The sequence below is a fragment of the Symphalangus syndactylus genome, chromosome 3 (genome assembly GCF_028878055.3).
Source record: "Symphalangus syndactylus isolate Jambi chromosome 3, NHGRI_mSymSyn1-v2.1_pri, whole genome shotgun sequence".
Taxonomy (NCBI): domain Eukaryota; kingdom Metazoa; phylum Chordata; class Mammalia; order Primates; family Hylobatidae; genus Symphalangus; species Symphalangus syndactylus.
The window spans coordinates 51,762,605-51,787,624 of record NC_072425.2 but is presented as its reverse complement, the minus strand read 5'-3'; the positions used below and the strand labels follow the sequence as shown (position 1 = coordinate 51,787,624).

Here is a 25,020-nt window from a genome sequence, read left to right as displayed (position 1 = left end):
GCTAAAGAAGAATAATCACATAAATGTATCAATAGAAAATGCACTTGATGAAATCCAATATCCACTTAGGATTTTTTTTAAACTCAGCAAACTAGGAATAGAGGGAAATGTTCTTAATTTGATAAAAAAAATCTACAATAAAACTCCAAGGATATACCCTCTCACCACTCCTTTTTTAACATCATACCAGAAGTTCTAACTAATGCAAAACACTAGAAATGGAAATAAAATGTATACAGATTGAAAAGGAAGAAATAAAACTGTCTTTGTTCACACATGACATGGTTGTCTATGTGGAAAATCTGAAATAACTGACCAAAAAAGCTTCTTTTGGAACTAACAATTATAGCAGGTTGCAAGATACAAGGTTAATCTACAAATACCCATTTCTTTCTTTCTTTCTTTTTTTTTTTTGAGACGGAGTCTCGCTTTGTCACCCAGGCTGGAGTGCAGTGGCGCGATCTCGGCTCACTGCAAGCTCCTGCCTCCTGGGTTCACGCCATTCTCCTGCCTCAGCCTCCCGAGTAGCTGGGACTACAGGCGCCCACCACCATGCCCGGCTAATTTTTTTTGTATTTTTAGTAGAGACGGAGTTTCACTGTGTTAGCCAGGATGGTCTTGATCTACTGACCTCGCGATCTGGCCACCTCGGCCTCCCAAAGTTCTGGGATTACAGGCATGAGCCACCACGCCCGGCCCCATTTCTTTCTTATATACTTGCTATGAACATGTGGAATTAGAAATTTAAAACACAATAGCATTTACATTAGCATCAAAAAATGAAATACTTATGTATAAATATGGCAATATATGGACACAGTCTATATGAGGAAAACTATAAAACCTTGATGAAATATATCAAAGAAGAAATAAATATGGAAAGATATTCCATGTTTGTAAATAGGAAGACTAAATAATGTCATAATGTCAGTTCTTCCCAACTTGATCTATATACTCAATGCAATCACAATGAAAATCCCATCAAGTTATTTTGTGGATATCAACAACTATTTCTTTATATGGAGAGGCAAAAGACCCAGAATAGCCCACACAATATTGAAGAAGAACAAAGTCAGAAGACTGACATTACTCGACTTCGAGACTTACTGTAAAGCTATAGTAACGAAGACATTGTGGTGTTGGCAAAAGAACAGACAGATAGATGGAACAAAATAGAGAACCCAGAAGTAGACCCACATATAATAAAGGTAGACAACTAATCTTTTAAAAAGGAGCAAAGGGACTACAATGGAGAAAAGATAATCGTTTCAAATGTGATAGTTTTCTGTGTCAACTTGAGTGGGCCACGGAGTGCCCAGATTAAACACTGTTTCTGGGTGTGCTTGTGAGGTTACTTTCAGATGAAGTTAGCATTTGAACCAATGGCTCAAGAAGGTAGATTTTTCTCCTGAGTGTAGTTGGTCATCATTCAATCTGTTGAAGACATGAAGAAAACAAAAGGTGGAGAAGGAGGAATTTGTCCCCCTTTTCCTGCCTCACAGCTTGAGCTGAGACATCAAATCTGCCCTGATTGGGATTTACATCACTGGCTCAACTGGTTAACTGGCCTTCAGGCCTTCAGGCCTTCAGACTATATTGAGTCAATCGAGTCAGTCTCTCTCTATTTCTCCCCACTCCACCTTTCTCTCCTGTTGATCTACTTCTCTGGAGAACGCTAAGACATAAATAATTTCTGCTAGAAATTCACATGCAAAAAAAAAAAAAAGAATCTGGATACAAACCTTACATTTTTCAAAAAAGTAACTCAAAATGAATCATAGACCTAAATGTAAAACACGTAACTACGAAACTCCTAAAAGATAATATAGCAGAAAACCTAGGTGGTCTTGGCATATGTATGGTGATGACTTTCTAGATACCACATCAAAGGCATGACAATAATTGGTGGGCTGAACTTCATTAAAATTAAAAACTTTGGCTCTGCAAAAGAAACTGTCAAGAGAATAAAGACACAAGCTGCTGGGTGCGGTGGCTCACGCTTGTAATCCCAGCACTTTGGGAGGCCGAGGCGGGCGGATCATGAGGTCAGGAGATCGAGACCACGGTGAAACCCTGTCTCTACTAAACATACAAAAAATTAGCCAGACGTGGTGGCATGCGCTGTAGTCCCAGCTACTTGGGAGGCTGAGGCAGGAGAATGGCGGTGAACCCGGGAGGCGGAGCTTGCAGTGAGCCGAGATTGCGCCACTGCACTCCAGCCTGGGCGACAGGGCGAGACTCCGTCTCAAAAAAAAAAAAAAAAAAAGACACAAGCCACACACTGGGATAAAATATTTGCAAAAGACTTGTAAAAGACTCCTTTTTTTTTTTTTTTGAGACGGAGTCTCGCGCTGTCGCCCAGGCTGGAGTGCAGTGGCACAATCTCTGCTCGCTGCAAGCTCTGCCTCCTGGGTTCATGCCATTTTCCTGCCTCAGCCTTCCGAATAGCTGGGACTACAGGCACCTGCCACCACGCCTGGCTAATTTTTTGTATTTGTAGTAGAGACGGGGTTTCACCGTGTTAGCCTTTATGTAGCTTTAGCATTCACCACTGGGACCTTGTCCACACTGTCAATGGCCGATGACAGGGTCATAGCAGGGTAGAGTAGACTGGCCTCTCCTTCCTCCACCTTGGTGAGGTGCTGATACTTGCGCTCTGGAATCACTGGCTTCCAGGTTATGCTGCCCATGTCCGATGGAGGAGGAGTCATGGGCACAGGGTCCTCGAGGGCATCATCATAGCTGAATGCCTGGTGGTATATCCCTATGGGCAGGGACGTCTTGTCTAGAGGCCCACTAGCCTTAAGAGCACAGTGAAATGATGTGATGACTAAGCTGACAGACAGATGTTAATGAGGAACATGGTCCAGCTGCTGCAAATTGGCAAAGCTTCCCAGGAAGAGTCCATCCAGAGCTTGTTATCCTGCTGCCACAAGGCTGCCTGCGGCCCAGAGTCTGGCACTAAAGAGGTTCCAAGGGCCCACGTCTCCCAAGAGGCTGTGGTACAGTCTGGACCCAAGCAATGGTGAGAGCAGCAGCAACAGTGAAGGTCTCCAGGACACACCAGGCAACACTGCCCCCTCCCTCAGTTTTTAAAGACAATTTTGCCATACAAAGGATTCTCAAGTGACAGGTTTTTTTTTTTTCCTATTTAAATATATCATCTCACCTTGGAGGCCAGAAGCCTCCAAGGTTTCTGCTGAAATTTCACTGATAATCCTATTGTGAATCGCTTGTACTACAAGCCACTTTTCTCTTGCTGCTTTCAAGAGTCTTTGTCATTCCCTTAGACAGTTTGATTATAATGTGCTTCTGTGTAGGTCTCTTTTGTTTTATCCTACTTGGTGTTCTTTGATTTATAGATCCATGTCTTTCCTCAATTTGGGAAGATTGGGGTAATTATTTTTTCAAATAATCTTTCTCTCTCTCTTCTCCCTCTGGAACTCCCAAAAAGTGGACCACATGGTCCACTTGATGGTGTCCCATAAGTCCTTTAAACTCTGTTCACTTTTCTTATTCTTTCTCCTTAGATGATAATTTCAAATGTCATGCTTAGAGTTCACTGATTCTTTCCTCTGCCTGTTGGAATCTACTGCTGAATTCCTCTGGTAAATTTTTCAATTAAGTTTTTGTATTTTTTCAGCTCCAAAATATTTTCAGTTCCTTTTTACAATTTGTTTTTGTTGATATTCTCATTTCATTCACATAACATTTTCTTCACTTCCTTTAGTTCTTTGTCTGTGTTTTCCCTTAGCTCTTTGAGCTTAAGACAGTTTTTAAAAATTTTTTGTCTACTATTTTTTATACTACTATACTCGAAGACTGTGTTTCTTCAGAGACTATTTCTGCCATTTTATTTTCTTCCTTTGTGTCATGTTTTCTTTGTATGCCTTATGATTTTTGGGTGAAAACTGGGCATCTGAAAAAACGTCCACCTGTTCTAGTTTTGCAGACTGGCTCTGTGCCAGTGAAGACCTTCAGTAACTAGCAGGGCCTATTCTGAGTGTTTTGATCAGCCCAGGATAAAGGGTTATGGCCGCCTCAGGTTTTCTCCAAGCATGCATCTTGCAAGTGTGTGTGTGTGTGTTGCCCTGTATATGTGGCTACATTTAAATGTCTTAATTTCCTGCAGTGTCACCCCAATTTCACTTCAGGGCTTTAGATGTTCTATTATAATCCTTCACCTGTAATCTCTTCCCAAGGCAGCTCTGGGTCTGTAATCCCACTGTAGCTTTCCTGAGTAGTGCCTGCTGCTTCCATGGCTTTTCCCAGGCTGAGACCTGAGAAAACATGACAGTTTTCTCCACCTGAGTTCCAAGTCAAACAAAACAGAGGCCAGTCCCTCAGGTAGCCCAAGACAGGTTAAAAAGTTGCAAGTAAGGCCGGGCGTGGTGGCTCACGCTTGTAATCCCAGCACTTTGGGAGGCCGAGGCGGGCGGATCACGAGGTCAGGAGATCGAGACCACGGTGAAACCCCGTCTCTACTAAAAAAAAATACAAAAAATTAGCCGGGCGTGGTGGCGGGCGCCTGTAGTCCCAGCTACTCGGAGAGGCTGAGGCAGGAGAATGGCGTGAACCCGGGAGGCGGAGCTTGCAGTGAGCCGAGATTGCGCCACTGCACTCCAGCCTGGGTGACAGAGCAAGACTCCGTCTCAAAAAAAAAAAAAAAAAAAGTTGCAAGTAAGTTATCTTCTGCTCCCTCTATTTTGATGGAGCAAATTGGGCAGTGGCTGCTACTTCCTTCAGACTGTGATGTACCATGCAACAGAAGAGAGGTTCTGGGCCAGGAGTAAGTAAAAAACACAAGATTTTCTACCATTTTAAATGTGGCTTTCAAAAAAATAGGCATTGTGCTTGATTGCTATAGAGCTTTGTCTTCCAGAGCTCCCATAAAGTTATTTTAGTCTGTATCTGGTTTGGTTTGGTTTTTGATGTTTCCATGGAGCAAAGAGAGCCTAAAATTTCCTAGTCTGCCATCTTGCTAATATCACTCCACCATAGCCACCGTCTGTCATCTTGCTAATATCACTCCACCATAGCCCCATTTATCCTAATGCTCACTGATGGTTTCAAATCACTGTGAACGCAAACTTCAGGCCTCCATCATGGTTTGTCAGTAGGAGTCAAAATGAGATGTGTCAAAATGAGATTCATGCACAATATTACAATCAATGTACATCCACTTGTAACTATGTCCACATGAAAGGACCTATATTCATGTAATTAAAAACTGTATAAAACGTTATTAGGCTTTTCTTTTGCAGAGGCACAGATCAGCAATTCTGAAACCACTCCCTGTGAATTCTATGACTGATGAAATAATAAATATAGTGTAGATAATGAGAGCCAGGAGTCTGTCAAGAGGAAAAAGCTACAAATATTGGAAAGTGAGAGCAAATGACAGAATGAAACCTAGGGTATTAGACTGAAATTAGATGTTTCATCGGGAACTTGTGGGTTTTAATATACATAGATAGCTATAGAAATGGATATAGATGCATTTGCAGGTATATGTAAGTGCATTTATGAATACACATGTATGCATGTCTGCATATGCATACATCTATTTTCTAGCTCTATCCACTGAAAAGACCTAGAATCAATGACACTTCCAGGGTCAATGATTAAACGTTGGTTTCTCAATACAATTCTCCATTAGAGAAAAGACTCCTTAGAGAAACAGCTAATTCCATGGTTGGAACAGGGAAAACATAATGTGAGCCTGGAACTTCTTACTGTGTCAAAAAGTGGGGAAGTTTTCAAAGAATGATGGGACATGACAAAAAGACAGGAGAAACAACCTTAAGGGACCCCTACAGGACAATATCTGGAACAAATTGATCATCCTCCCCACTCCCCCAAAAAAGATGGTTAAAGGATTATAATCTATTGAATAAAGAACCTATGAATTCACAGTGATATAAGAAAGGAAATGAATAAATATGGGGTGGAGGAGGGAAAACTCATTTCAGTATAACTCCAACTAATAAATGAGGAAGGAATGAGGGAATTATTCTCTGATGATGGAATTAGAAATATCACCATTGAAAAACCATCATAATAATGGATTCAAGCAAGAAGCAACATGGATACTAAACTAGTGTGTAAAAATTTAAAGAGTAACAGGATACTTACATCATCTCAAAGTATCTCCCTACCCAGGACTTACTAATTACAAAGGGTAAGACAGTAATTGTAGAGTGGAGAAATCTGAGAAGCACTAACCTTGATTAAGCAGTCGAAGTTGACAGAGCCAGAATGGGACTAATGAACACGAACAGTCTCCTGATAGGATACACTGACAAGAATTCTGCATCACTTTTGTGGTACTCCTGCTAAAGCATAAATAACCTAAACTTAACCACAAGGAAACATCAGTCAAATCCAAACATTAGTCAGATACAAATAGTCAGTGTTAAGAAATACAAAGAAAGGATCTGGAAGAACACTAAGACTCTGGCTTCTTCTTTAAAGTTAGATTTGTCAGTGTGGTTGTATTGTTTCAGCCACATTCGGCTGGACTGCAGGGGTACTGGTGCAGAGTAGGCAGAGGTTTTTATTTAACCAGGATTGTATTTAACCAAAGCCAGAGAACAACAATAAAGTTAAAGGTATATACAAGTTAGTATAAAGATATGTGTGTATATGTATACATACACATAAATCTATGTATATATACACATAGACACACACAAATGGGTTATAAAAGTGTGTATACAAGTGAGTGAGTATAAAGGCCAACTATGAAGTTTAAGAAGGAAGGAGAGGAAGGCCTAGCTAAGGAATTAGGGAAAGGTGGTAGGATCAGTGCATTGGAGATGCAGGGGAGGAGTAGAAAGACTTCTAAAATCTGGGTAGGAATGAATGAAACTAAAAAATAATAGATAAAAATATGCACATAAAAAGTTAAGCCTATAACTTTTTTTTTTTTTTTTTTTTTTGAGACGGAGTCTCGCTCTGTCGCCCAGGCTAGAGTGCAGTGGTGGGATCTAGGCTCACTGCCAGGTCCACCTGCCAGGTTCACGCCATTCTCCTGCCTCAGCCTCCCGAGTAGCTGGGACTACAGGTGCCCGCCACCACGCCTGGCTAATTTTTGGTATTTTTAGTAGAGACCGGGTTTCTCCGTGTTAGCCAGGATGGTCTCGAACTCCTGACCTCGTGATCCACCTGCCTCAGCCTCCCGAAGTGCTGGGATTACAGGCATGAGCCACCGCGCCCCGCCTAAGCCTATAACCTCTAATAGTGGTTAAAGTCAGGGAGGTTATGAATGATGAGTGGTGCCTATCTTCTTCTTTTCCTTTAAATGCAGTTTCTAATTTTTCAATTGGCATATATTCCTCTAAGAACTTGAAACAAAAGCTTATTAAAAGTTTTCAATAGAAATAAATGAAAGGCCAGGCACGGCAGCTCACGCCTGTAATCCCAGCACTTTGGGAGATCAAGGTGGGAGGATCACTTGAGTCCAGGAGTTCGAGACCAGCCTAGGTAACAGAGAGAAACCCCCGTCTCTACAAAAATAATAAGAAAAAGATAAAATAAGATAAATAAATGAGGAAGGAGGTATTTTCAGAGTTTTGTGCTAGGCTGACAGCAGACTCTCATTCGGTAATAGTTGCCTCTTCCGGTAAACTTACTGAACAAGGCAGTGAACAGAACATGGGGAGACAGCAGGTCGGCTGGGAACGTTGCCTCAAATTCCCTGACTTCTCTGGGCCAACGTTCGCCCATGCAGAATTCAGAACGTGCGGTTTCCTCAAGGGTAGGGCCCTGGGCCGAGGTACACTGCGTTGCTAAGGTGAAAGCCGCCTTGAACGCCGATGCCACTCCTCCCGGGTGGGGAAAGCACTCATGGCAGGGCCAGAATTCTCTGCGACCTGCAGGCAGGTCTGCGGCTTTCTTGGCTCCGAATTTGGTTTCCAAAGGGGCTGCGGCGTTCATCGCCAGTCCCAGCCTCAAATTGCCCACCTCTGGAGAGTGCACTGGCCCCTCGGGGACGCGCGGGTTGGAATAAACTTATAAGCGTCGGACACGCATTCTAATTCCTGGAACGGGTTGGGCTCAGCCCCGCTGACACTTTCCGTGGTCCGCCCCGGGCACCCGGAACTACATCTCCCTGCGGCCCGCGCGCCAGAAGCTGCTTCCTTCCCTACCGGATTTACCTGCCGTGGATTGGCTGGGGCTGCGCGGGCTCCGAGCGGTCGCTCCCGGTCCCAGAGGAGGTGCCCGGCCCGCGTGTTAGGAAACTGGAGCTTGCCGTGCAGGTTTGGCCTAAAGAGGGTGACGGTGACTGCACGTGTGTCCGGGAGTGGATGTGTGCGTGCGCTGCGGCCATGGTGTAGCGTGACTCTGTGTGAGAAGGTGGCACAAGAAAGGGGCCGGGAGCCGTGCCGAGGTCCAGGGGCGCGGCCTGTCACCAAGAGCGGGCGGGCCCTATTAGGGAGGGGCCTGGCATGCTGAGAAGGAGGGGCGAAGAGGCTGTCACCTGTGGTTTGGGACTTGCAGATGTGACTTGTGCCATGACTACTCACCTCCATCGTGAAGAGCGCCAGTCCTTTGGTTCTGTGCTGCTGAGGGTTGATGTTGGGACCTTATCCCTCTGTGGAATACACGTTGGGATCTGTATGTCTTCTTTTTTTAAACGTTCTAAGTGTCTTTAACACCTTTAGATAATGCTCAGGTGTTCTCAGAGGTTTTTCTTTTTTTTAATATTGCTGATTTGCTATGCTTGCATTTTATTTTTAAATACTTAAGTATATGCACACTGTAGAAAACTGTACATATTCAACCCGGTGAATTTTTACAAAGCTAATAAACCCAGGTAATCAGCACTGAGACTGAGGTGGAAGAGGTCATTGCCAGCATTCCTGTTTTCCTGCACACCTGCCGAGTCACTTTACTGCCGAGAGTGACCACTATCCTGGATTCCAGCATCATGGACTTCCCTTATTTTTGACTTTATCCAAATGGAATCACACCGTAGGTACTCTTTTCTGTCTGGCTTCTTTTTGTTCAGTTTTATGTTTGTGACATTCATATTATCGCTTGTTGTTATAGTTCATCCATTCTTATTGCTATGTAGTATTCAGTTGTGCGACTGTAACAATTCCACTGTAATATGCATTTGCACAGTTTTCAGTTTTCATTAATGCTACTTCTATGAACATTTCAGTAGGTGCCTTTTGGGACAGATAAATATGGATTTCTCTTGGGTTTATACATCGGAGTTAAGTTGCTGGCCCTTAGGGAGTAAATGCTGCACTTAGTACATGTTGCTAAACGGTTTCTCAGAGTGGTTGCACTGATGCACTCCCACCATAAGTGTATGAGTTCTAGTTCCTTCACATCCTCCCCAATACTTGGTACTCATCATATTTTCATTTTAGCTCTTCTGGTGGGTGTACATTTCCCTGATGTCTAATAAAGTTGAGTACATTTTCTTATGTTTATTGATCACTTGGGTATTCTCTTTTGTGAAGTGTCTGTTCAAATTTTGCCTATTTTTTCTGTTGGGTATATTTTTGTGGTTGATTTCAGGAGATTTACGAATATATGTCTTAGAGATGACTGCTTTGTTGGATATGTTTATTGTAATAAATATCTCCTTACAGTCTGTGGATTGCCTTAGTGGTGTCTTGTGATGAACAGAAGTTCTTTTTTTTTTTTTTTTTTTTTTTTGAGACAGAGTCTTGCTCTGTCACCCAGGCTGGAGTGCAGTGGCATGATCTCAGTTCACTGCAAGCTGTGCCTCCTGGGTTCACGCCATTCTCCTGCCTCAGCCTCCCGAGTAGCTGGGACTACAGGTGCCCGCCACCACGCCTGGCTAATTTTTTATATTTTTTAATAGAGACGGGGTTTCACCGTGTTAGCTGGGATGGTCTCGATCCCCTGACCTCGTAATCCACCCTCCTCGGCCTCCCAAAGTGCTGGGATTACAGGCGTGAGTCACCATGCCCGGCCTGACTGATTTCTTTAAATACACAATAGACTATTTATATTTTCTACTTCTTATGTCAGCTTTGGTAAGTTGTGTTTATTGAGAAACTTGTACATTTTACCTAATTTTTACATTTATCATGTTAAAGTTCATAATATTCTCTTATTTTCTTTTTCATACTTGCAGGATCTGTAGGCACACCTTTCTAATTCCTACCATTTTCTATGTGTTTTTTTGTTGTTGTTACTGGTTGGCTTTATTATTAGTTTATCAATGTTATTAATATGTAAAAGGAGCAGCTTTTGCTTTTATTGATTTTTTTTTTCTCTAAGGAGACACCTTGCTTTCTGTTTGAATAATATCTTCCTTTATCTTTTTTTTTTCATTTGGCTTGATTTGCTGTTCTATTCTAGCTTTTTGAGATGGGAGCTTGAACACTTAATTTTCAGCCTTTCTTTTCTATAAGAAAGCTATGAATTTTCTTTAGGCTGCTTTTCTTTAAGGGTATAGGTTGTTCTCTGTGCACTGCTTTCAGCACACCCAGGAGTTTTAATGTCATACATTATTATTTTTCAATTCATAATATATTCTAATTTCTTTTTTGATTTCTTCTTTGATGCATGGATATTTTCTATCTATACTGTTTAATTTCCAGGCAACTGAGGACTTTCTGGTGTCTTTTTGCTAATGACTTTTAGCTTAGTTCCATATGGTCTGTAATATATTCTGAATGATTTTCTCATTGAAACTTTAAAGCCTTCATAGCCCAGGAGATGGCAAATTTAGGTAAATACTTCAAGTGCACTTGAAAACATTGTGAATTCTGTCATTTGATTGTAGTGTTCTTTATATGTCTGACTTTTAATCTCTTTTTTTTTTTTTTTGAGATGGAGTCTCGCTCTGTCGCCCAGGCTGGAGTGCAGTGGCGCGATCTCAGCTCACTGCAACTTCTGCCTCCCAGGTTCACCGCCATTCTCCTGCCTCAGCCTCCCAAGTAGCTGGGGCTACAGCGCATGCCACCACGTCTGGCTAATTTTTTTGTATTTTTCGTAGAGACAGAGTTTCACCGTGTTAGCCAGGATGGTCTTGATCTCCTGATCTGGTGATCTGCCCACCTCGTCCTGCCAAAGTGCTGGGATTACAGGCATGAGCCACTGTGCCAGGCCCTGACCTTTAATCTTTACTGATTTTTTTTTTTACTCATATTTGCTATAGCAAGAGTTGTGCTAAATTTCTGTTTTTGCGTTTTGTCTATTTTTTTCTTGCACTTGTGCCAAATTTTATATATATATATATATTGAAGTTATATTATTGAATACATGCAGATTTGTGGTATTCCTGTTGAGTTGACATTCTTCTTCTTCTTCTTCTTCTTCTTCTTCTTCTTCTTCTTCTTCTTCTTCTTCTTCTTCTTCTTCTTCCTCTTCTTCTTCTTCTTCTTCTTCTTCTTCTTCTTCTTCTTATTATTATTATTATTATTATTATTATTATTATTTTTTATTTATTTTTTTTTTGAGACGGAGTCTTGCTCTGTCGCCCAGGCTGGAGTGCAGTGGCGCAATCTCGGCTCACTGCAAGCTCCGCCTCCCGGGTTCACGCCATTCTCCTGCCTCAGCCTCTCCGAGTAGCTGGGACTACAGGCGCCCGCCACACGCCCGGCTAATTTTTTTGTATTTTTAGTAGAGACGGGGTTTCACCGTGGTCTCGATCTCCGACCTCGTGATCCACTCGCCTCGGCCTCCCAAAGTGCTGGGATTACAAGTGTGAGCCACCGCGCCCGGCCGACATTCTTATTATTATAAAATGTTTCTATTTAAGGCAAGAGTAATTAGTAGACATGAGTCTATTTTGACTGATACTACTGTAGTTAAACCTGATGGATTTTGGTTGGTATTTACATGCTGTGGCTTTTTCTACCCTTTGAATTTCAATCTCTCTCTGTCCTTACATTTAAAGGGTGTCTTCTGTAAACAGCATGTAGTTGAGTTTTGTTTTTAAGGATAGTCTGCCAATTTTAGCCTTTTGTTGTCTTATGTTATCCAGTTTACATTAAATAAAATTACTTACATCATTAGGTTTATTATCTTTCAGTTGTTTTTCTTCTATTAGTTTGTATACATTCATTTATGCTTATTTCAGTGTTTACCATATAGATAACAACATGCAACCTGATGTAGTATATCTTAGTAGAAATTATTATTTTTACTATTTCCCAGTACTGACAGACTTTGGAGGTTTAAAATTTCATTTATCAGTTACCTCCTATGCTTTCCCACCCCTTGGTATTTCTTGGTATTGAATTTTAATTCTACATATATTTAAACATACATATTTTTGGCTTGGTTAATTCTCATTTGAATTTACCTACATACTAATTTACCTTTTACATTTTTCCATATTCCTATGCTTCCAACTGGGATTATTTTCTTTCTCCCAGATAAACAGTTTGGATGTACAGGTTGGATATGGATTTGGATTAGCAGTTGATAAAATACACAAAGCTCTTAGCAGTAATAACTGATAATGGGGCCTGTCTAGTGGGCAGTTGAGCAACTCTCTTGTCAAAACTTAAAATACACAGACCCTGCATTCTACTTGTGGATATTTGTCATACTGATGCATTTGCGCATATGGAATACAATATAAAATAACTTGGAAATAACCTAATATTATAAGTAGGAGTCACTTGAGAGATGGAATATTTAGTAGCCCAAATAAAAATAAAGTACCTTTTTATATACTAATATAAAATTATCTCCAAAATATATGTTAATTAAAAATAAGGCAAAAGGAGGCACTTGCCATATATTGTAATGAGGGACTAGGATGTCCTTACCCTTTAGTGAAAAGAACTATAAATTATAGATAATATACTAAAATAATCTCCGAGAGATTTTAAACAGAATTAAATACAAAAGTCTAGAAACTTGGCTATTCAAGCAACACCCTGTGAAAGATCAGATTCAAGACTTTCCTGGCCGGGTGCAGTGGCTCACGCCTGTAATCTCAGCACTTTGGGAGGCTGCGGCGGGTGGATCATGAGGTCAGGAGTTCGAGACCAGCCTGGTCAACATGGTGAAACCCCGTCTCTACTAAAAATACAAAAAAAAAAAAATTAGCAGGGCATGGTGGCACCCACTTGTAATCCCAGCTACGTGGGAGGCTGAGGCAGGAGAATTGCTTGAACTTGGGAGGCAGAGGTTGCAGTGAGCCGAGGTCACACCATTGCACTCCAGCCTGGGCAACAAGAAGGAAACTCCATCTCAAAAAAAAAAAGACTTTCTGCAAAAGCATGGGAGCATGATGGTGTCATTTCTGCTGTAGCAGAGTTCTTTGAGTTAGGGATGAAGCTGGGCTGTGTCTGTAGTCTCTCAGGGAGGGAGGGAGAAGCCATCATTGTCACGATCAGTTTGGCATATCTGAGGAAAGCCTGCTCTCCCCTGACTTATTTTTTCCACCTAGCTCTGCCATCTCAGAATAATCTCCCAGAAGAAAAGAGATCGTTCCTGGAATGCTAAAGGCTGTGGCTCATGTGAGTTGGAATAGTCCTGTGTTTTTATTGTTTAACCTAAAAATGCCTGTTGAATGTCTTCCAGAAACCTGCTCCCAGATCTGCCATTGTTGTGAGTGCTGGGCCACAGGGCCTAGAACCTTCCCTAAACCCTCCTTTTCTCTGCAGTCTCTCTTTGAATACCCAGTCAGAAGATTATTGGACACCTTTTATTTGCCCAGTTTTCAGCCAGGAATGCAGATAGAGCACATTCCCTTAAGGGCAACAAGAAAGCCTTTATTTACAAAATCATTGCTTAATAAGGCTCAGATGAATTGCCACACATGCTTGCACATAAGAAAGCTTTGATCTCTTCCACTGGGTTTTTTTTTTTTTTTTTTTTTGAGACGGAGTCTCGCTCTGTCGCCCAGGCTGGAGTGCAGTGGCGCGACCTCGGCTCACTGCAAGCTCCGCCTCCTGGGTTCCATTCTCCTGCCTCAGCCTCCCAAGTAGCTGGGACTACAGGCGCCTGCCACCGCGTCTGGCTAATTTTTTGTATTTTTAGTAGAGATGGGCTTTCACCGTGTTAGCCAGGATGGTCCCGATCTCCTGACCTCGTGATTCGCCCGTCTCGGCCTACCAAAGTGCTGAGATTACAGGCATGAGCCACCGCGCCCGGCCTCCACTGGGTTTTTTAATTTGACATGATGGGATACCCAGATAATAACTTTTATCTGCGAAGACCTTGAGAAATCTGGGAAAATTTAAATGTCTAAAATATAAAGTGTAATAATGGTTAATTCAGTTATAACCATAAGGCATACCACTTGTCTTGTATATACTGAGCAATAAAAAATTTAATATTTATCTTGACAAAGAAAAATGCTTGTGATCTCATATTCTGACATAAGGATGAAACTGAGTCCCCAGGAAATTATTATATCATGTACAAATTGTACTTCAAAGGTAGAAATATAATTTAAGACATAAGATGGATGGAGGCCATGAGTTTGTTTGTGGTTTCTATCCTTGAAACTGTGCTTTGTGCTGTTTCATCTACTTTGGAAACCCCATTTCACAGTATTTGTTCACTCCCAGCCCTTCCATCTGGAAAGGCTTGTTTTGACAGTGATAAGGAGGGAGAGGTCCTTGCTGTGGTTCCCCCAACACTCGTGCCTCTTGCCTCAGCCTATGTCTATCCCTTTCTATGATGCCTTTTTTCCTCTCTCTCTCCGTCATGAAAACTTGTCTTTTATTTCACTTGGTAATGTATATGTTGGCTTTTTTCACAGGATGTGGCCATAGACTTCTCTCAGGAGGAGTGGGACTTCCTGGATGCTGCTGAGAGGGACTTGTACAGAGGTGTGATGCTGGAGAACTACAGCAACCTGGTCTCAGTTAGTAAGGATATTTACTTGCACATAATTCAGTACTCACCCTTCGGAAGTTCTGCCTTCATGCTTGCAGATTTGTGTGTTGTCTGAATTTCTGCTTCCCACTACTGAAGGAATAGTCTGTACTTGGTGGTTGTGGAACAGGCATCTCTGTTGCACACACTCTTTAGAAGACTTTCACACTTCCCTCTTGTTAGTCTCATGATTATCTCTCTTCTTTTTTTTTTTTTTGAGACGCAATCTTGCCCAGGCTGGAATGCAGTGGCCCAATCTCAGCTCACTGCAAGCTCCGCCTCCTGGGTTCACTCTATTCTTCTGCCTCAGCCTCCTGAGTAGCTGGGACTACAGGTGTGTGCCACCATGCCTGGCTAATTTTTTTGTATTTTTAGTAGAGACGGGGTTTCACCATGTTAGCTAGGATGGTCTCATCTCCTGACCTTGTGATCCGCCCACCTCGGCCTCCCAAAGTGCTGGGATTACAGGCGTGAGCCACTGTGCCCAGCCGTCTGTCTTCTTTTTGAGACAGGGTCTCACTGTGTCACCCAGGCTGGAGTGCAGTGGTGTGATCTCAGCTCACTCACCACAGCCTCGACCTCCTGGGCTCAAGTGATCCTCCCACCTCAGCCTTCCAAGTAGCTGGGACCACGGGCTAATTTTTGTGTTTCTTGTAGAGACAGGGTTTCAGCATGTTGCCCAGGCTGTTCTCAAAACAACTGGGCTCAAGTGATCTGACCACCTCGGCCTCCCAAAGTGCTGGGATTACAGGCATGAGTCACTGTGTCCAGCCAGCCTTTCTCCTTTGGTGACCAAAAACTGGATTTGAATTCTGCCACCCTCCAGCTTGATCCTGTTTCATTTCTTTTTTTGCATGTAGGACTTTCCAGTTTAAAGCCAGATGCAATCTCCTTATTGGAGCAGGAAGAGCAGCCTTGGCTGATGACCAAGGGTGTGACAGCAGGACCTTGCCTAGGTGAGTGGGAGGGAGCTCAGGAGCAGAGGGCAGGCTCCACAGCCAGCTGGCCTTGCAGCAGCAGCGTCTTGGATATTTTTATTGGAAAGTGCTGCTCCCAGGACGAGGCCTGAAGAGGGAGAGAAGGCCTGAGACATAGGGAGAAAAGTAACTTCTCTCTCTCCCTTCCCAGTGAGGTAGGTAGGAGTCCTCCTTCCCCATGCCCATCCTCTTTTACTTACACATTAAGTCTGAATCTTACCCTGCTTCTCCTTGTCATTTAGACCTGTGTAAATATTGTTGCTTATAAAACATATTTTGGAAAAACATGAATACTTCATATTCAGTAAATTATTCCCTTTTTAAAAAGTGTTGTCTTTATTCATTAATTGATGCTTTATTCATTCACCCTTTATCCAAAATGTGTTGATGTTTGATTTTTTTTTTTTTTTTTTGGTGAGACGGAGTTTCACTCTTGTTGCCCAGGCTGTGGTGCAAAGGCACAGTCTCGGCTCACTGCAACCTCCGCCTCCCAGGTTCAAGCAATTCTCCTGCCTCAGCCTCCCAAATAGCTGAGACTACAGGCGTGTGCCACCACACCCAGCTGATTTTTGTGTTTTTAGTAGAGATGGGGTTTCACTATGTTGGCCAGCCTGGTAACAAACACCTGACCTCAGGTGATCCACCCACCTTGGCCTCCCAAAGTGTTGGGATTATAGGTGTGAGCCACCGTGCCCAGCTGATGTTTAATTTATTTAAGACTCACATCAGTCTTAAATAAATTTAGGGGAATTAAAGTGAATAAACTATTAAGAAATGTTTTATCTTACAGGAAAACTAGAATAGATTCATGAGCAGTTCCCATAAAGTAGACTCTGCCACAGAAGATGGTCCGGTAGGCGGCTTAGATGAAAGTCAAGACTCAAGATACAAATGTGGAAGTAACTAGGAAAGGGATTTCTGTCTGCATTGAGGCGAAAGGAGCATCAGCGGAGAGACTGGGGGACTAACTGTGGGGTTAACCTCAGGGAAGACAGAGCCTGGCCAGCAAGAAGCAGCACTCTTGATAGGCGGTCATTGGTGAGTTTTCTCTTTTGAGCAGAAGTCAGATTGAAATGTCATTCAATGAAGAATGCCTTTTTTGTTTGAAATTTGAAAAAGGTGATTCATTTCATGCTTTTTGTAAAAAAGAGATTTTAAGTTCCAGAAATAACATTCATGTTTTAATAATATTGTTCTAATCATTGAATTTATACTTTTTATCTTCTTTCATAGAGCACTACCATATTTCTTTGTATTTTCATATAGATTCAAGTATGTATTATCATAGTCCCTTAAGATTGCTTTGCAATTTCTTGTTAATATATTTTTACTCTGATACACACACATCTTTTATTTGCATGGATCTTTGCATATTATTTTAGAATCTTCGGTTGGGTTCCCCGAGAAATAGGTGGAGAAATAAATGGAGATTTGCATCCAGGAAGTTTACTGGGTGGTGCTGCTAGTGTCCAGCCTGTACAGGAGTGACGAAGGACAGTTTGAACTGCCCTGCGGTTATAGCAGAAGCTCCAGGTGATTGTGCAAGGAGTTCCAGAGCTGGGATAGCTCTTTAGGTTGCCTCAAAATAAGGGAGGGGAGTCAGGCCTTGGTTCCTCACCCTGAGCAGCCATTGGAGGCAGCTGCTTCTGGGAGGGTGAGGCAGCTCCTTATGCCAAGGACAAGGCCTGGATGTGGACTCAGCTGTGAGTTGTTGGCTGTCAACACCCAGGACAGCTGGGGAATGCATGCCTTGGTCCAAAAAGGATTCGCTCTAAGATATGCACTCCTTGTTCCAAGGGTTAAAAAGCTCTTTCAACCTTTGTTCTTAACATTGTATAAGGTAAATGCCTTATACACATGTCAGACTAGTAGTTTGTCAGTTAACTTAAAAAGTCATTTGAAGCCAGGTGTGGTGGCAGGTACCTGTAGTCCCAACTAACTGGGAAGCTGAGGTGGGAAGATTGCTTGAGCCCAAGAGTTTGAGGCCAACCGGGGCAATGTAGTAAGACTGTCTCTAAAAGACAGACAGACAGATAGACAAATAGTTATTTGAAGTGAAGAATAATAAAAAATATTAGATGTAACTTGAATATTTTAGTTTAAATTGATAGTTGTACATTCATTTATCAAGCTTTTGATGTCAGGCTAAGGACTTGAGTATGGATTTAACTTCTACCTCATTGTTTTTTCCATAAACCATGACAATGCATTATCTATAAATCTCAAGTTTCAGTTTCTTTGAAAGGAAGTCAGACATATCTAGAGCTATCTGAAGGGAGAACTTCTACAGTTGTTTTTGCTGCAGAAGTTCTTTGCTGTTATCTTGCTTTCAGATAATTTAACAACTGTTGAAAAGTGACTGGTGTTTTTCAAGTTTAACTATTCTGTTTAGTCTTCATAGAAACAATTCTTTCTTGTTGGATTCATTTTTCTTTTTTTCTAAGTGAGACATGGTGGAGTCTTACTATGTTGCAGGCTGGTCTCAAACTCCTAGCCTCAAATGATCCTCTCCCTCAGCCTCGCAAATTGCTGGGATTACAGGTGTGAGCCACTGCACCCAGCCTCATATTTCAGATATATCTGAATTATATAACCATAAAATAAATTTAAATATTGCAAGTTTGTTAAGTTTGGTAACAACTTCATAGGCATACAAGTCCTCAGGTCTTGCATGCTAATGGATAGCTGACAGCTGAAGTCATTTGGAGCAGATAGGGTAAGTAAGGATGCCTACAGAGGAAAGGAGAGCACTGTTTATACTGAGGATGACAGGGATATTTTTCATTAAAAGTGTCTGCTAAATTTAATAGGTTTAAAAATCAGGCTGGGCATGGTGGCTCACGCCTGTAATCCCAGCACTTTGGGAGGTTGAGGCGGGTGGATCACCTGAGGTCAGGAGTTTGAGACCAGCCTGGCTAACATGGCGAAACTCTGTCTATACTAAAAATACAAAAATTAGCCGGGCATAGTGGCGCATGCCTGTAATCTCAGCTGCTCAGGAGGCTAAGGCAGGAGAATCTCTTGAACACAGGAGGCAGAGGTTGCAGTAAGCCAAGATCACGCCACTGCACTCCAGCCTGGGCAACAGAGCGAGACTCAGTCTTAAAAAAAAAAAAAAAAAAGAAAAGATTATGGCTCCTTGGTTTGTTATTAGTGAAGATATTTCCCCCGGTTTTTTTTTGTTTGTTTGTTTGTTTTTGAGATGGAGTCTCACTCTCGCCCAGGCTGGAGTGGAGTGCAGTGGCGCAATCTCGGCTCACTGCAGCCTCCGCCTCCTGGGTTCAAGTGATTCTCCTGCTTCAGCCTCCTGAGTAGCTGGGACTACAGGCACCCGCCACCATGCCCAGCTAATTTTTTGTATTTTTAGTAGAGACGGGATTTCACTGTGTTAGCCAGGATGGTCTCCATCTCCTGATCCCATGATCCACCCACCTTGGCCTCCCAAAGTGCTGGGATTACAGGCATGAGCCACTGTGCCTGGCCTCCCCCAGTTTCTTTTACATGTGTGAGGGTTTCTCTTGTGCCTTATCTTTGTTCTTTACCTATATGTATGCATTTTTGTCTTTATACTTTTCTTTTATGGCCGTTTATATAAAGAACATAATTATGCGTTGTCATAGTGGTTCTATTTTTTGGTGAGTACCAATTTTTACATAAACAGATTCCTTATAATTTATTCTATTTCTGTTATTGAAACATATTTGACCTCTAAAACATCCACAAGGATTTAACCTCTTGTTTTCTAGTTTGCCTGCAAGTTGATGGTTTTTATACATAACTTTTAAAAGATTATTGCAAATGTGTCTTGGCTATGAGATGACTACCTCCCTCCCAAATTTTAACCCCTACACCACAACTATTATTAAATAATTTATTCTAGACTTACTGGTTTAGATTATTTGTTTACTATAAATTGTTATCTTTACACTTCTGTTTCAGAGCTGTGTTTTGCAATTTGATTCATCTATCTCCACTTGTACCTCTGCTACACTTTATAAATGCCTGTATTTAACATTTAGTACAATTTTGCCTTTTCTTTTTCTGTGGGGGGGGATCAGAATGGGGATAGTAGTGCTTGTTTTTTCACTATTCTCAAAAACAAACAACACTACAAATTTCAAAAAATAAAAATAACCTCAAAGTAAATATCAAAGTTAACTTGCAGTCTTACTCATTGGAGACAGCCTACTAAAAGGAATATTTTCAGGCACAGTGGCTTGTGTCTATAATACCAGTGAATCAGAAGGCTGAGGCAGGAGGATTGTTTGAGGCCAGGAGTTTGAGACCAGCCTGGGCAGCATAGCAAGATCCCATCTCTACAAAAAAAAAATTTAAAAAGCCAGGTGTGATGGTGCATGCCTGTAGTCCCCGCTACTTGGGAGGCTGAGGCAGGAGAATCACTTGAGCCCGGGAGTTTGCAGCTGCAGTGAGCTATGATTACACCACCTGTACTTTAGCCTGGGTGGCAGAGCAAGACCTCATCTCAAAAAAAAAATAAAATTTTTTTTTAAAAAAGGAAGATTTGTTCTTTTTTTTTTAAGAAACAAAAATAACATAACTTTTACCAATTTTTATTGGTAAATAAAATTGGCAAAACCTATTGGTTTAAAATGATGACTAGGCCAAGTGCAATGGCTCACACCTATAATCCTAGCACTTTGGGAGGCCAAGGGGGGGCAGATGGCTTGAGGTCAGGAGTTCGAGATCAGCCTGGGCAACATGGCAAAACCCCACCTCTACAAAAAATACAGAATTAGCCAGGTGTGGTGGCAAGTGCCTGTATTCCCAGCTACTTGGGAGGCTGAGGTGGAAGGATGGCTTCAGCCCAGGAGGCAGAGGTTGCAGTGAGCTGTGATCACGCCACTGCACTATAGCCTGGGCAACAGAGCCAGGTCCCACCTCAAAAAAACAAAACAAAACAAAACAACAACAACAACAAACACATTTATTGCTTTCTCCATTCTAGGATCAGCTGAGCAGTTCTGCTGATCTAGGCCAGGCTGGGTTGAGTTAACTTTGATTTGCTGGTCTGTCCTCCTCCAGCAGGCAGCTGTGGGCTCTTATTGTGGCAGAGACAAGTTTTAGGAGAGGGCAGGGATCCACAAGGCCTCTAGGAACTTGTGCTCCATTTGACAGATTTGATTGATTTGGCCATAGTGGGAAACAAACATTACCCTTTGATAGGAAGAGCTGAAATTCATATTGCAAATGAGGACACAGAATTGGGGCCACTTTTGTGGTCTGCCTTTTGGCCCCAATGACCCATGTGCCTCCTGAATGCAGTCTCCACTCACCCTATCCCACGGTCTTCAAACATCAAATCATAGCACCCAGCTTAACATCCAGGATGTTGTAGTCTCCAATAGGTCTACATTTGATCCTCAGATGAAGCTCTTCTTGACCAGGGGACCTATGAGCTAAAAGACAGATTATCTGCCCCCGGCCCTTACACATACACACGCAGCATACAGTGATGGAATGGGGGCCGGACAGCCACAGTGGACAAGCCCATTGTAAAAGAGGAAAGAGAGCTGCATAACTGTCACGGCTCCAGAGTAGTTCTCAATTTTTTCTGGGCAAATGTTGCCAAGTACCCTAACTTTATGGTGAGAAATGTTCCTTGATTACCCTCCAGTCCTGCTCCCTGAGGGCGATTCCCAGTCCACTGATCTCCACTGTTCTTGGCTCTGGCCTTGGATTTGCAGAGACAGCTTTCCTTTCCCATCACCCTGTTGCTGCTGTTGAAGAAATAGCCTGTGTTAGGAGCTTCCTGGCCTGCTTCTTGTTTATAAAAGTAGGAGCTGAGAGAACTTGTGACAATTGGAATAATCTCAGTCTCTTTAATCAAGGCCGGCAGCACCTTCACCAGTGCAATCATTTAAATACTTTGCGTGCTTTCTGTTTACTCAGTATAGGTCCCAGCATGCTTCCGGAAAAAACATACTCATTATCAGTCATTTTTGAGGAATGCCCCTCTTACTAAACCTATTTATTGCTTTGAGGATTAAATTCCGTAGGACTATGCCTTTTATCTTCCAAAAATCCCTTTCATCTAACTGAAAATGACTAAGACTGCCATAATACTTCCAGAAGTCTTAGTACATCATCTTGCAGCCACACCCTTGATTTGCTCTTATGCTGAGCCCTTGTCTTTCTTATCATGTGGATTTGATCTGTTACTGGCTTGAGAGGCTGGAGTAAGATATAACTTCATTTTTCAACATACCAATTCCTGAACATTCTTTATGCTCTCTAAATTTATTTGCAAATTGACCACTTCTGTTTTGCAGTTTCTTACCATATGAAACTAGGAGCAAGCAGCTGACACTTTTAAACTTTCTGACTGGCAAAAATTTTATCCAAGTTCAAAACTTTATTGAATACTTTCTTTTCCATACTACTGTGAGCAGTCTTTTTACCAAATGTTCTACCACTACGTAACCGAATCACCATTTTCCAAGCCTTTGTTAAGTGCAGTTCATTTTTCCAGACTCAGCTGCTGTCCAGCCCTGAAGTCAGTGCCATAAATTTAGATTTTGTTACGGCAACATCCCACTATGGATGCCAATTTTTATTAGCTGTTTCTGTATAACAGACTTTCCCAAAATTTAATGATTTGCAATAACAGCTTTTTGTTATTTCTAATGAATCTGGAGAAGGTTGAGCACTTTTGCCAATCTGGACCAGGCTGGGGTGATAGGCTTGCTTGCAAGGCTGGGGCCTTACCTGATACATCTGGGCTGACCACAGCTGTCACATGGTCTGTCATCCATTTTGTTTCATTTAAAAAGTGGGAGTACATGCAACAATTTATCATTTTTTAATGTAAGGTTTTGGGGCAAATCTTCATCTTGACAAGTTTTACTTATTTTTTAAAATTTAGTTTTATAGTTAGATTTTAATCCATCTGCAGCTTAATTCTGTATGTGCTATGAAGTAGGAAATAATTTTTTTTTTTTGAGACGGAGTCTCACTCTGTCGCCCAGGCTGGAGTGCAGTGGCGCAATCTCGGCTCACTGCAAGCTCCGCCTCCCGGGTTCACGCCATTCTCCTGCCTCAGCCTCTCCCGAGTAGCTGGGACTACAGGCGCCCGCCACCGTGCCCAGCTAATTTTTTTATATTTTTAGTAGAGGCGGGGTTTCACTGTGGTCTCAATCTCCTGACCTCGTGATCCACCCACCTCGGCCTCCCAAAGTGCTGGGATTACAAGCGTGAGCCACCGCGCCCGGCCGGAAATAATTTTTTAATGATAATTTCTCATCACCATTTATTTGACTATCCCATCCTCTTCCTCCATCATTTGGAAGTCCAGTTCTCTATTATACCAAAATCCCATAAAAACTTGGGTCTCCTCGACTCTTTTCTATTTCACTGGGCAACTTTACCTCCTATGTCACTTCTTCACTGATTTAAGTTGATCAAGGAAATGTACAATAAAATTGCAGGTCAGTGCTGAGGCCAAGATTAAGATTCGTATACTTCATGGACACAAACATGGGAACAGTAAACACTGGGGAGTCCAAAACAGGAAGAGGAAAGGAGGGGAGAAAGGCTGAAACCTTAACCTGTTGGGTACTATTGGATAATGGGATCATTAGAAGCCCAAACCTTAACATCATGCAATATACCCATGTAACAAACCTGTATGTGTACTCCTTTGAATGTAAATCTTTTGTTAAAAGTTCAACTTGGGAAAGGTGATTGGAAAAAAAGTAAATTACATATACATACCTGTGTGTGTGTGTGTGTGTGTGTGTGTGTGTGTCTGTGTGTTATTGAAAATTGGACTTTAAATATTCATGATATGTGTTGCTTTAGCTATTTTTAGTCATGCACATGCAGGCACAGAATAAGCAGGGTGTTGGGCTGAACCAGAGTTAGGGATTGATTTAAGAACTATAGTGCTAGATCAAGGAATGAAAGCTGAATAAGCAAAAATGAGAACAAGACAGCTAATGGACTGTGAAAAAGTTATAATATCAATAGACTGGGGACAGGAACAGTAGAATAGTAAAATGACTTACATTTAACTGGCTGGTTTTCCTCCCTGGGGAGTCTATTTTAGTGTTCTTAATCCATATTCCTTCAATATTTTCCACAATTATGCTGTAATAAGAAGATCAATAACTACCACTTATTGAGCAGTAATGTGAAAGATGGGTTTAAGTAATATTCATTGTGTAATTCTCATAGTTGCCAAAGTCTTCCATAGTTCTAATAGTTAATAATAGATACTACTTATTAAAGCATTTTTGTTGTGCCAAAGACCTTGAGTCTTAATCCTCACAATTCCATGAGAATATTCTTAACTTCATTTATCTTATTGGATTTTGAGGGCTCAAGTTAGTTAAGTAATTTGCCTGAGACATGAAGGTAATGTGGGACCTGAAAATGTGGCTGATCTTAATTGTGTTCTGGTCATTTTCCATGTGGAACTCATTAGTGATGTATCCCTTTCTCTAAACCAACCCATTCTAATTTGTCAGAGCTGGAACTCTCTGAGTTCCTCCTCTCTTTTCTCAAAGTATAGTATAAGCATTTAGTAGTTTAAAAGTTTCTGTAAATACACTATATAGTATTTGTGGAATACTGTTTATCCTCTACTCAATGTTGACCTATTCATTGCATCAAATTTTTTACTAGTCCCTTTCTGGATACCTGTCCTTAATATCTGAGAATGTTTTCATCCATTTATTTATAGTGAGCATTATTTACACTTATCTCATTTCTGCCATAGAAATTTTATTTTTCAAGGAACAGGAAATTATCATTTTTTCGTTTGTCAGATTTGCAGTGCATGTGTGACACTAAGGAATTATTTCTCAAAAGCATTTTTGAAAAATGGTCATTTCTGTGATATATAATGGAAATATTTAAAAACCATGCTTTTGGTGGATCAAGATTCAGAAGCCTATTTGAAAGACAACAGATAACTGAAGATGAGTATTTCAGGAGAGAGAAAATCACCTATGAAGAGATGCCTGCTTTTAATCAGCATCCAGCAACAGCACACATTCACAGGCCTCTACCTAAGAATTCTCAAGAGGTGCATCAGAAAATTTATACTAACAAAAGACTTTATGAATGTAAAGAATGTAGGAAGGCTTTAACTGTGGATCACAGCTTACTCAACATCAGAGAATTCATATGGGAGAAAAGCCTTATGAATGTAAACAATGTGGGAAGACGTTCAGAGCAAGCTTCACAGCTT

General features: G+C 41.6%; 1 protein-coding gene and 1 long non-coding RNA gene across 3 annotated transcripts in view; one reads left to right on the top strand and one right to left on the bottom strand.

The window, feature by feature from the left end:
- The window catches only part of LOC134736198 (uncharacterized), a 51,671-nt gene extending 43,586 nt beyond the window's left edge, over positions 1–8,085 (bottom strand). For both annotated transcript variants that reach the window (XR_010120029.1, XR_010120028.1), the window contains exons 1-2: positions 7,635–8,085; positions 6,226–6,335 (exon numbers count right to left, since the gene is read on the bottom strand). This is a non-coding gene — a long non-coding RNA (uncharacterized lncRNA). The remainder of the gene's footprint in view (positions 1–6,225; positions 6,336–7,634) is intronic.
- An 86-nt stretch (positions 8,086–8,171) lies between these two features.
- Positions 8,172–25,020, top strand: part of FGD3 (FYVE, RhoGEF and PH domain containing 3) — a 160,400-nt gene continuing 143,551 nt past the window's right edge. Inside the window, exons 1-5 of the mRNA XM_055271917.2 lie at positions 8,172–8,976; positions 13,397–13,466; positions 14,717–14,825; positions 15,693–15,788; positions 16,600–16,847. The gene's annotated coding sequence lies outside the window, so the exon portion shown is untranslated. The remainder of the gene's footprint in view (positions 8,977–13,396; positions 13,467–14,716; positions 14,826–15,692; positions 15,789–16,599; positions 16,848–25,020) is intronic.